This window comes from Suncus etruscus, chromosome 5 (assembly GCF_024139225.1).
Source record: "Suncus etruscus isolate mSunEtr1 chromosome 5, mSunEtr1.pri.cur, whole genome shotgun sequence".
In the NCBI taxonomy this organism is placed as follows: domain Eukaryota; kingdom Metazoa; phylum Chordata; class Mammalia; order Eulipotyphla; family Soricidae; genus Suncus; species Suncus etruscus.
The window spans coordinates 80786051-80801434 of record NC_064852.1 but is presented as its reverse complement, the minus strand read 5'-3'; the positions used below and the strand labels follow the sequence as shown (position 1 = coordinate 80801434).

General features: G+C 34.3%; 1 pseudogene; it reads right to left on the bottom strand.

Moving 5' to 3' along the window:
* Positions 1-2002: 2002 nt before the first annotated feature.
* Positions 2003-3127, bottom strand: LOC126009029 (heterogeneous nuclear ribonucleoprotein A3-like; annotated as a pseudogene).
* Between the last annotated feature and the right edge of the window lie 12257 nt (positions 3128-15384).

The following is a 15384-nucleotide window of genomic DNA, read 5'->3' as shown; positions in this document are numbered from 1 at the left end:
GTGGATGTAATTTGTTCACAAGTGCTAAAAACAAGGTAACGGAATCCACATTTTTCCATTTTCCAATTAAAAAATCCTGCAGTAAAATACACTAGACTACTGCTAAGATTAATAATGTCAAAATGTTAGGAAGAGGTAGCAAATGACATGTTAGAATGATAAACATAAATTATTAAAATTATTACCTGTACTTTCCCTGTTGCTGCAGTATTATTTCATTTACATTTGAATTCAATTGCATACCTTATAGTTATTAAGCATAGAATATCCAATCTTATCTTTTAGAAATGAAAAATAATATAAGGCACCATTGATCACTTGTTAATCCAAACTAATTATTATGAGAGTACAAAATATTTTTCTAAAAATTTAAAAAGGAATTTTATTAAATCAAAATATTGTAAAAAGAAAATATATTTCAATGACTAAAATAAATGCATCTTATGAGCTGTTAATTAATCCTCCCATTCAGTCACTCACTTAACAATTTATTTATTAGTAAGACTAGTGATTTTAGCAATGTTTACATGTGCCATTACACTAATATAACTTTAAAATATATTTGGTAGTGTGCAAATGTGCATTTTTCTATGTAGAGAAAACAATCTAAAACCATTAACACTGTATTATTACTAAGCTCCATGATAATTACCTCTAAGAGTAGTTTGAAATTAAGGAAAATGAAGCTAATCTTTTATTCTTTACTTTACATAATTCTACACTGATTGATTTTCTTACAGAAAACATGTATCTTGAAATTTTTAGGTCACATTCACAGGAAGAAAAGCATGTTTTAAACACTGCAAAATAAAAATTAAGGTTGATATCAAACTAATGAAGAAAAGTTTTAAATTAACAAAATTTATTTCTAAGTAGAGGAGAAAAGGACAATTTTTTTTAAATAGGAAGCTTCATTATGTTTGATTTTAATTTAGGAGAATTAACTTATTGAATTTTTAAGATACATCTTTAGAAAATTTCTAAGACAATTTAAATAAATGTAATTTTATCTTTTTGTACATTGAAATATGCTTTTGCACTAAATAGAGAAAAGGTTAACTTCAAATGATAGTGGCAGACCAGTAAAGAAAAACAACAGAGTTCACCACTAAGTCACAGAGTCAAACAAATGTTATATTTAGTAAGTAAAGAGCTTTGTTTTGGCTGCTTTAGAGATTTTCCTCAATTTATGGGAGGTTCAAGGTTACCAAGCTTAGCATCCAAAGCTCAAAGTCATTCCACAGTTTATTCAATATTAAGAGTTCAAAGATACAAATGTGTATTAAAATAGAAAAATATGAAACTGAAGATACTGACTTTATGGGTAAAATTATAGTAAAAGGTCACATGGGCCAGCATACCTCTAGATAGCTAATAAGCAGAAAAAGTTATATTTAGCATTTTAAAAATCTAGTAATACTAAAACATTTTTAATGTTTTATCAAAAATTACACGTTTCTACATGTATATCTTTAAGTCCTTTTCTAATAGAAAATGGAACTGAGACATTATATCTCCTGAATTCTGTTTCTTCTACTCTAATTAAACAATTTCTTTTCCTTGTTTGCTGGGGGGGGGGGCGGGGGGCAGAGTTGCATTTTAGACCAAAATCCTGGACTTGGATTTTTTTTTTAAGTTAAAAATTTCTTAATTTTTATTCCTGGTACCACTACCACAATTTACTGGGCAATATACTTGATAAAATGAAAAGAAAAAGACAAAACTACAACAGATAGAATACCTTAGGAATGAACATCTAATTGACACTACATTGCATTAATCAATAGCTGCATTTTGCAAACTGTGGCTATGACAGTCTTGAACAAGAAGTCCTGAACAAGAACTTTTCTGACTATGGATCATCATTGCTCTTTCTGAGGCAGATTTTTACGGTTCCTCTAATGGATTTGGGATGACTGTCTCAAAGTAAACTGCAGCTTTCCTGACAACTCCTCGCTCTCTCTCCTGCTAAGAACTGTATTAGCCCTTTGCTGTTGAGTTTTTAGAATCCTCTGCTACCATAGCCACCACTTTCACCACCAGATCCATAACCACCATCATACGGACTGCCTGGGTTTCTGCCACAAAAACTGCCTCCTTTCATGGGTCCATAATTTGACTGCTGTTGTTTACTATAATTTCCAAAATCATTATAGTTGCCAGCACCACCATAGTTACCACCACCAAAATTTCCTCCTTCATTGTAACCATCATATCCTCCACCACTTCCACCATATCCACCTTCTTGGTTTACATATCCTGGTCCTCCACCACCATAGCCTCCTCTCCTACTATAACCAGGACCTCCTCCATATTGCTACCATCACCAACAAATCCATTATATCCACCATCACCTCCTCCATTACTACCTCTGCTGCCACCACCTCCACCACCATAGCCTCCTCCAAAGTTTCCAACACAGCCAGTTTCCTCCACCACCTCCAAAATTGCCTCCACGACCCATAAAGTTGCCAGATGCACCTTCACGACCTCTTTGAGATTCAGCAGACTACATTTCTTGTTTAGAAAGGGCCTTTTTCACAATTATGCCCATTAATAGTGTGGTATTTCTGAACAACAATTTTATCAACTGTATCATGATCATTAAAAGTTATAAAAGCAAATCCTCTCTTTTTTCCACTCTGGCTGTCTTCTATAACTTCTATGGTTTCAATTTTGCCATACTTTTTTCAAAGTAGTCTCTCAAATTATATTCCTCTGTATCTTCTTTAATACCACCAACAAAAATTTTCTTCGCTGTTAGATGGGCACCAGGCTTTACAGAATCCTCTCCAGAAACAGCTTTCTTTGGTTCCACTACTCGTTCATCAACCTTATGTAGTCGGCACACGTTGCTGCATCCACCTCTTCAACACATGAGTAAGTCACAAAGCCAAAGTCTCTGGAATGTTTTGTCTACAGGTCTCTCATCACCACACAATCTGTAAGTATGCCCCATTTCTCAAAAAATGTTTTCTTAAACTATCATCTGTAGTTTCAAAACTCAAACCTCCGATAAACAGTTTTCTCAACTGCTCTGGTTCCTTTGGATCATGGCCATCCTCCCCCAGCGGCAGTGATGGCCAGAGACGGGCTGGGGGCAACCAGGTGGTAGTTTTACCTCCATTTTGAGACCGGACTCGCCTCTTCCAACTCTGGACTTGGGTTTTATCTGACTCTGGGGTTGCTTTGAGCAGTTTCTAGGGAGACTTTGTAGTGCCGGGATGAAACCATGGCCAGCTACATGCAAGGCAAATACCTTAACCCTTGTACAATCTCTCCAACCCTCAAATAATCATTGAGTGTTATATGAGTTTTGACTTTGTTTCTGTTCAAAACTCTTTGAAATTCCACTGAACTTCAATAGTCCTTAAAATAGTCTATAAAACCCTATTATCTACTGCTTCTGAAACCTTTGATCTCAACTATTATTTCTCATCAGTCATTCTGCTCTGTTTGTGCAAATGTGGGGGACATGACGTGTATGATGATGTTATCTTATTGGAACACATCTACAAACATTCCCAATATGATTTTACCTATTCACATTTGAAAATTAAACCCTTCATGCAAGTGCTTCCCTTCCTCTTCATGATTATTTTTTATAACTTCAACGAAATATAACTGAAATTCTTTTAAACAACCTATGAGCCAGATTCAGCTTGCTATTTGATTTTTTAGACTTGAAACACACAATTATGTAATTTTTTACATATAAATGAAACTGATAATTACCTTTATTTTCTTACTTATTTCATTTAGTATAATCACCTTTAGCTGCATTTTTAAATTGCAACTTATTTATACTGAATGGTGGAAGGGCAAACCCAGAAATACTTTCAAGCCACTTCTGGGTCGATGCTCAGGGCTCACATCTGGCTCTGTACTCAAGCACCATACCCAAACGTGCTTGGGAATCCATATATGGTGCTGGGCATTTGGACCAGTATTCAAGATTGTGGTCACAACTGCATGCAAGACAAATGCCTTAACCTCTACTATCTCTCCAGTCCAATTCCATTGTTTTAATGGTAGAGTAGTATTTAATTAAGTTTTTCACCACAGAGTTTTTAATATAATCATCTGTTCACAGATATTCAAGTTATCTCATATTTGGTAATATGAAAATATTTTTATGAACATACATACAAGTCAAAATACAATTTTTTTTGGTTTTTGGGCCACACCAGAGATGCTCAGAAATCGCTCCAGGCTTGGGGGACCATATGGGATGCTGGGGACCTAACGTAGGTCCATCCTGGCTCAGCCCTGCAAGGCAAACAAATATCCTACTGCTGCGTTACCGCTTCAGCCTATGTCCAAATACTTTTTAAATTAATGTTTTCATAGCATTTTGTAATAAATTTAGAAATGTTATCAATGCATAGTATAGTACTTGAATTTTATTTTATTATTTTTTAAAATTTAATTGAAACCATTGTAAATCACAAAGTCCTTTATAGTTGAATTTTCAGGCATACATGGAAGTGAATTAGGGCCATTCCCACACCAGTGTTGATCTCACACCACCCACAGCCCCGTGACCTTTCAGTGTAACAGGCCCATTTTAAGTTTAGATTGTTAAAGTTTGGGTCTCTTAGTTCTATTGTTTACTTTGGCTTGGATATTTAGTTCTGTCCTTTTTATCTCCACCAATGTACCTGAGATCTTTGGCCCTTGGCCCCCATCCTCTTTTATTTTCTTCTCAATTTTATAGAAAAATGCAGAAACATGAGCTAAAACAAAATAGTTTATGTCCCAAGGCTCTAGGAAAAAGACATGAGCCCCTATCTAGAAGACAAAGATAAAACTAATAAAAGGGGGTTGGTAGTTTATTTTTGTTGTTGTTTTGTTTTGTTTTACACAGGCGTAGGAAACATTAGGAAAATTAGTAAGGAAATACCCATAGCCCATAAAACAGGTGCCTCTTTATTGATGAAACATCCTGTCATAAGACCAATTACAGGCTCCAGGCATACTAATTGTCCAACTCCAAGCTCTTTCTTCATGGTCCCAGTATAAGTTCTCCTCAATCATGATTGTTGCAGTCAGACTTCTATAATTAGAGGTGTTAATTTTATTTTTTTAAGCACAGATCCTATGTTGAAGCCAGGGTGTCTTCTCATTTCATCTCACCATTAGGTGGTGAGGCAGAGAAAACTGCCCTGAAAGCAAGTTGTTGTTTCCTAGTCATCAGAATGTCATATGAGCCCACCCTGGAGCAAGTTGGTACTAGGGTGGCATTTGGTCTCCCCATGTGGAAGTTTGATTACTGGTGCTGGTGTGCAGAAAACAGTGCCAGATGGGATCCAAGGTTCGGAGTTGGAAGGTCGATGTCCAATCAACTGAAGCCTAAGTCGTCATTTTGACAAATATTTAGGTTGAAAGGTGCCCTTGTACTATAATCATTTGTTTGGGGGGGGCACACCCTGTGATGCTCAGGGGTTACTCCTGGCTATGCGCTCAGAAATCTCTCCTGGCTTGGGGGAACCTTATGGGACTCCAGGTGATCGAACCATGGTCAGTCCTAGGTTAGCAAGCACTTGCACCACTGTTCCAGCCCCGATATAATCATTTTTTTTAAATAATCCTTCATGTAGGATGTGAGGGCAATCTGACTGTGACATCTGTCTCCCCATTGATTGCCAGGGTTGATTCAGCTGATCTAGCTGGCTAGGCGGGTGTCCCCTTTCTCCCTCACTGCTCCATGTGCGTCCCTCCCGAAGCTGCGCTCGGGAGTACAGCCTCCCCCAATAGGGATGGATCATTGTTCAGTTGAGGGTATACAAGTAGCAGCGCTCCCCTGATAGAACCTCCAAACAAGCTCTCAAGAATCCTCCATGTCTTTCAACGTAAAAGCTACCAATTAAACCCCTGAGCGTCACCGGGTGTGGCCCAAAAACCAAAAAAAAAAAAAAAAAAAAAAAAAAAAAAAAGCTACCAATTAATAATCCCACACAGTGTGCTATGGTTCTTTTTCTTTTGCATCCTCAATATTTGTTGTTTCCAATCATTTTAATATAGACTATTCTCACCAGAGTAAGATAACGTTGCAGATAATCTTGGAGTTCCATCTCCCTAATAATAAATGTTGAGCACCTTTTCCTGTCTTTAGTGGTTAACATTCTATGTCTTTCTTTAGATAAGTGACACTCATGTTTTTACCCATGTTTTGAAAGATTTCATTTACTTTTTGTTCAGAGGTTAATCCCTTATGTATTTTTCACTTTCAATCTATACTTTTCCAGGATGCTATCATATTTTATAATGTTATACCAAAAGGGTAAAGGGTTAAAAAGTTATAAATCCAAACTTTGGAAGTTTTTTGGTTTGTTTTTGAGCCACACATGGGACACTCAAAGTTTACTCTTGGTACTATGCTCAAAAAAATTCATGTGATGGGCTCAGGTTACTGAAGCAGGTGCTGGAGATTGAACCACATGTAAGGTGGCTTCTGACGTTTTAGAATGTGTAAACAGCATTGCAACTAAATTAAGGAAGAAAATTACAAAATAGAAAACATGTTCTATAACCAGGTCTGCAGTAATTTGTCATTTATTTATAGAAGTAAAGATCTTTTGGTTTGTTTAGGAAAAGAATGGTAATCTTAATTGGAAGATGCCATTCAGGCACTTTTCTAACTTCTTTCAATGAGTAGATAAATTTGATCTTTCTAACAGTTTTTTGTGGTATATGTTATTATTATTACCAATTTTATTTAAGAGATAAAGTACTTTGCCTAGAAGTCAATTATTAAAAACTATTATAGACAAAAAATATATGTAAGTAAAAATATTTGAAATACACTTAATTGTAATTATGTTTAACTATACTTTAAAATATAAAAGCTAATATTAAAATATAGTCTCAATTTTTTATACTTTTATTATTATATATTATCAAAATACCTCACTATTAATAACAGCCTAACAGGAAATAATATAATATAGGTTACATCAAATCTCTTCCCAGCTTTTACATTTATCTTCACACTAAATGATACCATGTTGGTAGAGATAAAATAAACGATGGATGGAGAATTTATTCTAAAAAGTCAATGCAGACATGACTCAATGATAGAGAATGTTGCTATATGCAGATTATTTTTGAAAGTGTTTAATGTCTTTAGACATTACATTATGAATATTAATTTTAAAAGTTGATTATATATTTTTCTAGTAGTTCAAAACTTGACTCATTCTGTCAAAAAGTCTATTTACAAGGAAGTTTAAAAATCTATCTTTCTACTTCATTTTAGGCATTAACATAGATGAAAATATCAACAAAATATCATGTTGAAGTTAGACATATCAATTGCAAAAGCTCAGCAAAAATCAACAAATGATCCCTGAAAACACAATTGTTTTATTTGTAGTGTTTAACATATATTTGATATGAAAATTAGACAAATTATATACCAATTTACTGTTATTTTTACATATACATTTATTTTCTATGGGACAACTGTTAAATATTTACCAGCATAACATTGTTATCTCTTTCAGGCCTGAGTGGGGAGAGTGAAAAATGCTTTAAGGAAAATCAGCAAAGAAAACTATGAGAATCATGTAACATGAGCTACATTTTTTGGTAGAAGGATGAAGAACGTTTTGGTGACAAGGTTAGAAAAAGTAGAAACATAAGCAAAAAAGAAAAGAAAAGAAAAACTTTGTTTACCCTTTCCTCTCTTGTCAATCCTTCAATCTCTCACCAGCTTTGTTCATTTGGACTGAAAAACATGTAATATAAGTCAAAGGGCAAAAGAGTTTTGCCATGTAGTCTGTATAACTTATCCTCTTCAAACACAAAATGAGACAGACTGATAGAGATAATGAAGAGCAGAAAATATTTAATCAGGGCAGTACATCACTTTTGCATTGCAACATACACTACTGTTCAATGATAGGACATCTGTTCTATTATCTGAGGTAGTTCTACATATTGTAGGCTAGATAACATATATATCTTACATTATTTAGAAAAGGAATCCTTACAAAAATTTCGAGGGCCTCTTTGGAAGTATGTAACTGAGTGGTAGAATACATATCTTCCATGTGTGTAGATATGGATTTCATCTCTAGCACCATCAGATGGAGCACACAAAAATAAAGCAAATAATTATCCTGGATTATCTAGTTCAGCCCCAAATGCTATCAAGTTTACCCTACAAGAAAAATATATCTACCCCAATGTGAATATTTATTCAAAAAATATTGTCACACATGTTAATTGCAGTGCTTAGTAAAATATTCAGGTTATGGATACAATCCAGATGTCCAATAGTAGAGAAATGAATAATGAAGTTGTGGTTTATATAAACAATGCAATACTCTGCACCCGCAAGAAATAATGAAATTATGTAATTAACTACAATTTGGTTGGAGTTGAGAATCTCATGTTAAATAAGTTAAAAATAAAAAGAAAAATACATGGTGTTCTCATTAACCTGTGATAGATAGAATAACTTCTCTGGGGAATGAAAGGATCAAAGATGAGCCAAACATTGGCTCTGAATTACAGAAACAAAAATGCCAAAGATAGATGAAGAGGAAATCATAAAGAGGAGGTCCATAAATAAAAAGGAAAAAGGACAGCGGCTTTGTGCTCATCTATCATGTAGAGAAGAGGTTCCTGTATATATCTAATTCACTAGACCCAACACTACTGAGTTTTGAGACTCAAACTACAACAATTAAGTTAAAAATTTTTTGAGACATTAGGTTGGGTATTGGAAGGGTTTCAGAAACTGTTGAAGGAAGGCTGGTGTCATGGGTAGTTGTATTGGAGGTGGGAATACTGAATGACTGCAACACTATGTAAATTATGATGTGTAAATTAAAAAATAAATCAATTAAAAAAAGAAATGCATAAGAAAATCTGGCACATACACAGAGCAGAAAGTGATACAAAGAAGTAGGTAGGTAATAAAATTAAGTAGTCACAAATAATTGAATATCAAGCAACTACCAGAAACTGAAAGAGGCAGTACCTGGAATATTTTTGTCAACACATTGATATTGGTTCAGTGTTATTAATTTTTGTTTTCTGGACTCAAATACTTTGAAAAATAAATTTGTTGTTTCAGGTCACTTTATTTTTATAACAACAACATGAAAGAAGAGCAACAAATCAAGTCCCATCAGGCATTAATTAGGTGATGTCAATTGAGTCATTCACAACTGAAATCAAAAATAAATCTTACACCAGTGTTTTTTTTTAAATTCAAAGCAATAAAGGAAAAGGAGAATATGTTAACTTAAATAAGGTTGCTAGATTTTTATTAATATATCTTGAATTGGGCCGTATTTTGAAATAAATCATTAAGAACTTCTCATGATGATATAGATTTCAGTTGAGAGAAAGGTGGTAGAGCAATGGTAGAGATATTTGCTTCAGTAGTACATTCACATTTGCTATACTATTTCCATTTTATAATAAAATTGATCTTAAATTTCCAAATCTATGGTTCCATGACTTAGATAATACCAATGAAAGAGGACAATTGTGTTGCATAGCAGTTTGATATCTATGGTCAGGTGTTTAGTTTCTACCAGGTCCAGTAGTAAGTGAGTGATTACTTTTTCTTGAGAGATTTGTTAGCAGAAGAGGGCATGGCCTTACTTCAAAATTCTATGGGTATACACTAATTATCCTATTGGAAATTGCCAGAGACTCCATATTGAGGGCAAAAGAGCTTGTTATTCAGTGCATGTAGTTCAGCCTCCTGGGGTACAGAACAAAGTGGAAAATTGAGCAGATGTGTCAGTCTGCCACAAACACATCTAATGCCATTGGGTTTGCTAGGTTAGAAGGTCAAATTATAGAGCATTTTCTGGCTCAAGGGTCTACTCAAATCTTGCAACTTTAAAGTTATCCACCAAATATATGAGAGTACATGCTTGGATATGTTGTGTGTCCTTAAAAATCCCAAAAGACCCACCACACATCAACTTCCTTCCATTCTGAAGGGCAGTTCAGCAAATCATCTTCATTTTAAAGAGAAGCTCCTAACATGATCCAAAACACAGAACCAGTAGTGATGTCACTAAAATTTCATACTATTGCATCTTTAAGGAATCTATATCTGATTTTATTTTGGTATATATGCTTATTCGATACAGTGTGCCTTCTTTTAAGCTTATTGAATAAATCCAGGTTACTTGATGAATTATCAAGATAATCTGATTCTCTCTAGACTATATTACTGATATCATCTAAGAATTTATTAGAAATATAATTTTGTTGTCTTACTTATTATTAAATGAGTAAGATCCATATAATTATTTTAAAATTCTTCCAGTTGGTCTTGATACACTAATAAAATTCATATTAAGATCATATGTACCAAGGGCACAAAAATATTATGTAGGGTAAAGCTTGCCTTGCATGTTACAGACCTCAGTTGATCCTATGATATTGTATGTAATCCTCTGAGTACCACCAGGCATTATACTTAAGCACAAAGTCAAAAGAAAGCCATAAGCACTGCAAAGGTTGAACACATTCACCCATTCCACCATTACATTCCTACAAAAAGAAAAATTAGTAAGTACATAGTCAAAATTATATAGCTGAGAGTACATGATGAGCATTGAGAGAGTAATTTTTATGATCATATTGTCAAGTTATTCTTTATATATACACTTCACAAATGAATGTCACTCTGAGGCCTATAAAGTGGCCTAAGTCAGAAAATAAGGCAAAAATAAAAATTACATTATTGGAGGTCTACTTAATGTGTCCAACAGGCTGATGATGTTCCAAGTACCTTTTACTTAGCTGTACTTTCATTTTTTCCCTAGAACTCTGATGAATTTTTACTGTTGAATACCCCTGAAGGTCAAAACCATTTTTATTATTATCCCATCTCTTTGGATTATTATGGTAATTGTGTTCACTTGATCTATAATAAGAAAGCATCTATATTTGGTCTTACATTCTCTGACATCCTAGTATTCTCACTGTCATCATAGTATACAACTCCATTGTTCTATTCTCTTGGAATAAAGAGAATGGTTATTATTGACATTGCTTTAGATGTACAGGATACTGGTATCTTCCATACCAGTGAATTTCTGAGGGCTTGTTAAATCGTGTCTTAAGGATCCTTTGGGTAACATAAAGATTGCCTCATCAGATTATACATAATAAACCCATCCTTCCGCTCAAGATAACACATTAAGTTCCAAATCTTGAATACATACACATTATCAATGAGATTACTTAAAACCAGTCTGATATATTTTCGTTATTCAGTTTATTGTCCATATCACTTACATATGCTTTCCAGAATCCTGCCAATAGAAATGATTTTTTAAATTGTATGGGACATATTGTCTTTCAAAATTCAGCTTTTTATGTTATATACAGCCACATAAAATTTAATGCTTATTGTTATTCTGTAGGCAGTTAAATATGTTAAATTTTGATTTTTATAAAGAATAAATATCAATGTATGAAGATATCACATTAAACCCAGTCACTGGAAAGTGGACTTAGATATTGTAGAAAAAGCCTCTGGAAAAAAAGAAAAAAAATGAAGGGAGATTAAATGAACTTAAAGTTTTCAAGTGTATTTTTCTGTCCAAATGTCTCTTCTAACACATGAGATTTTTCCCTGATATGACATATTCTTCTGAGCACCACTAAGCATGTCCTTGGTGGCCTCCAACACTGAGGCAGAGGCTCAGAGGACACAAAACAAAGAAATACAAACCAAAAATTTGGCAATTCTGTTCAAGTCACAAGCTTGAACCCAACATTTTGTGAATTTTAGGAAATGTGGGTTATTTCAAAATGTCTATAGACTCATTTTTTTGCATAAACTCAATAGGATATTTAATTTCTCGTTTTCCATTATATACTTTTTAGGACCTTCAAAATAAACCAGTTGATGCCACTAGCTTTTTAATTAACATGGTTTCCATAGTGATAAATACCATAGCTACCTGATTACACAATACCTGGACCCCTCAACTAGTGATAATTTAAGTAATCACAATGCCACTACAAGCCATGGATTACCTATGCTCCATTACCCACCAGCAAGAGTATTATCAAAGTTCTCTTCAAATAAGTGAAGCACAATCCTAAAATTTGCAGGGCCACATGAGGGAATAATTACTGTATAATTCTTAATAGACCACAGGGAGGAACCAGAGAAATATTTTATTATTTTCTGTCCCAGCAAGAAACAGATGGCATACTAAAATTAGGATAATCAGAGGAGGATTTAATAGAGACTTTCATAAAGGTGTGAAGGGAGTGGAGGGAAATTGTAAAGGATAATGAAATATCCTAGAATAACTAACAACAGAGTGCTACCATTCCCTAAGTGTGAAAGGTAAGGGAAGCAGTTAATAGTAAAAGCTGGAGAGAGAAATCTAGGTAAAGGGCCACTTGACAAGAACTATTATAATATGTTGAGGGGGTCAGAGAAGCACTTATGATACCTTAGAGAGAAAACCTCAACTTCTCCTTCTTTTCCTTTCTACTCAGAGATTTCCCATTGCCAGTACCTAATCAGAAGTCAGAGATAAGAGAATTCTTTGTTGCTGTCAGAGAGATAGGATAGCTGATACAGGGCTTGCCTTGCACACAGCTGACTCACATTTGATCCCTGGCATACTATATGATTATCAAAACCCTACAGGAGTGATCCATGAGTGCACAGCTAGAAAAAAGGCAGTAACACATGAACATTGCTGGGTGTAGTCAACACACAGACACACACAGACACACACACACTACCTGCCACATATATATATATATATATATGTGTGTGTGTGTGTGTGTGTGTGTGTGTGTGTGTGTGGTGTGTGTGTGTGTGTGTGTGTGTGTGTGTGACTCCTTGCCATAGATCAAAGAGGACTGGAAAAGAAATAGAGGCATCCAGTGTAATATCTCCGATTCAGTAATTTAGTTTTAATCTCTATCATAAGGGTCAAAACTTTAACTCTTGTTATGCCATTTATGCCAGATCAATGCATTCCCTTGACTACTAAATATCTCAAACTAGTAAATTCAAAATTGAGACATGGACTTTTCTTCCTCTCATACTAACTTATTCCTCTTCTGTCACCCCCAATTTAGTAAATATTCAGTTCAAGAATTTAGAAGTCATTCTTGGTTTCTAAAAAGTTGTGTCATATTTAATTCATCATCAAAGAATGACACATTTGAGTCTAAAATTCATATGTATTTTTGGCCACACTGAGTGATGCTCAGGGTTACTCCTGTCTCTGTGCTCAGAAGTTACTCCTGGCAGGCTTGGAGCCCCATATGGGATGCCAGAGATTGAACCTAAGCACAAAACAACATGTGGCCTAAAAATAAGTAAGGAAAAAGATAAATAAAATCCTGTAAGAAAGATAAGTTGAGAGATAAGTGTTAACAATTAAGAAATATTAACTATCTAGAATCAGTGAAATAAAAATAGGAAGATTGTAGAGAGCAGATCAATTGCAAGTGACTTTGAGTATCAGTACAGCATGCCAATGCTGCAATTGTCTGTTATAAATTAGAAAAGACAGTTTCACTTCTTGAATGATAAGAATTGAAAAATCATTGATTGGGAGGAAAAATATTATTATCAGTTTTCTTAGAAGAGGGAAACAAGGTGCATACAGAGTTGGTTTTTATTCGTAAGGCTAGGGGCAGCAGGCTAGTAACCTTGATTTTTACTACCAAATATATCTATGGATGATGAATGAATAGATGAATGAATATGAATGAATGATAGAACAAACTGAAATCCTGAAGACCTATGCTAGAAGTGTTAGCTTCTCAGGGTTAAGAAAATAGTTATGGGCCCGGAGAGATAGCACAGTGGTGTTTGCCTTGCAAGCAGCCGATCCAGGACCCAAGGTGGTTGGTTCGAATCCCAGTGTCCCATATGGTCCCCCGTGCCTGCCAGGAGCTATTTCTGAGCAGACAACCAGGAGTAACCCCTGGGCACTGCCGGGTGTGGCCCAAAAACCAAAAAAAAAAAAAAAAAAAAGAAAAGAAAATAGTTATAGTATACAAATTATAATGGCTTTTTATGTGATATTAAATATAAAGACCAACAAATGAAATTTAAATGGAGTATTGCTTATAGTTACTTAAAACATTTTAAACATAGGAAATACAAATGAGAGTGTTTTATTTTACAGTAATAAAAGCAGGAAACTTTCTAAATGATATGTTACATTTAAAAAGTGTTCTTAAACATTTAAGTTCAGTGGTAATGCCATATAAAATAGGCCTATATATTCCCATTAAAATTATATTATTAATCAAACAATATTCAGCTGCTCTGAATTTGGTTCCTGCAATATTTTTTCTAGTATTAACAAATTTATTTCATTGGAATTGTTTTTGTTCCTTTCTAAATAAAAAAGTTTGTTTACGCAAACACTGACTAAATGACAGCTTGCGTTTTTTTTGCTCAAGTCTGTCACAACACACGATAAGAGGCTTGGCAAGTTCAAAGCATTGTCTTAAAGAAATCAAGGATTTGAATGGAAACAAAAATACAGTAGGAATTGAATGATAATTTTGCATAATAGTTTTAAAAAAAGTGTCAATAGGAAATTTAAGTCTATGTTCAAAATGAACTCCACAAAAGCACCAATAGTCATATTCACTTATAGTTTTGTGTAAATATAAAGACATCTAATATGTCATATTCTTAGTGATCACAATTATTTGTTAAAAAAATTTTTTTGGGGGGGTTTTCGTTTGGTACCCATTTGATGCTCAGGGGTTACTCCTGGCTACATGCTCAGAAATTGCCCCTGGCTTTGGGGACCATATGGGATGCCGGGGGATTGAACCGTGGTCCTTTCCTTGGCTAGCGCTTGCAAGGCAGACACCTTACCTGTAGTGCCACCTCACTGGCCCCTTGTTAAAAAATTATTGAGATAGTCTGAAGGAAAACTGCAGTTTCAGTTCATATTTTCATTCTATGTAAAAGAGCTCCTCTCTATATCCTATAATTATTTGTATAATATCAATGTATTCACGATTAAAGCATAGAATGAGTATTTTACTGACAAATATATTTTTTAATTTAAAACTAAAATGATATTTTATTTTGATGGTAAAAGATTAATATTGAAGCTAAGGATATACCACAAAGGATTGAATCATACAATTTGCATCCAAGTGCCCCAGTTTTATCACCCAGCACCACATGGTTCACTGAGCACCAAGGAGAGTAACCCCTAAGCTCTGAGAAAAAAGTAATCAATCAGCACTGCCAGACTGTGGCCTAAAAATACCAAACACAAAGGTAATTCCAAACATGTCTACAGCATATTTCCATTGTATTAGTATGATATAATGCTCACTGTACTGTATTTTTATGTCTTACAATGTTAATTTAATTTTTTGTTGGATATT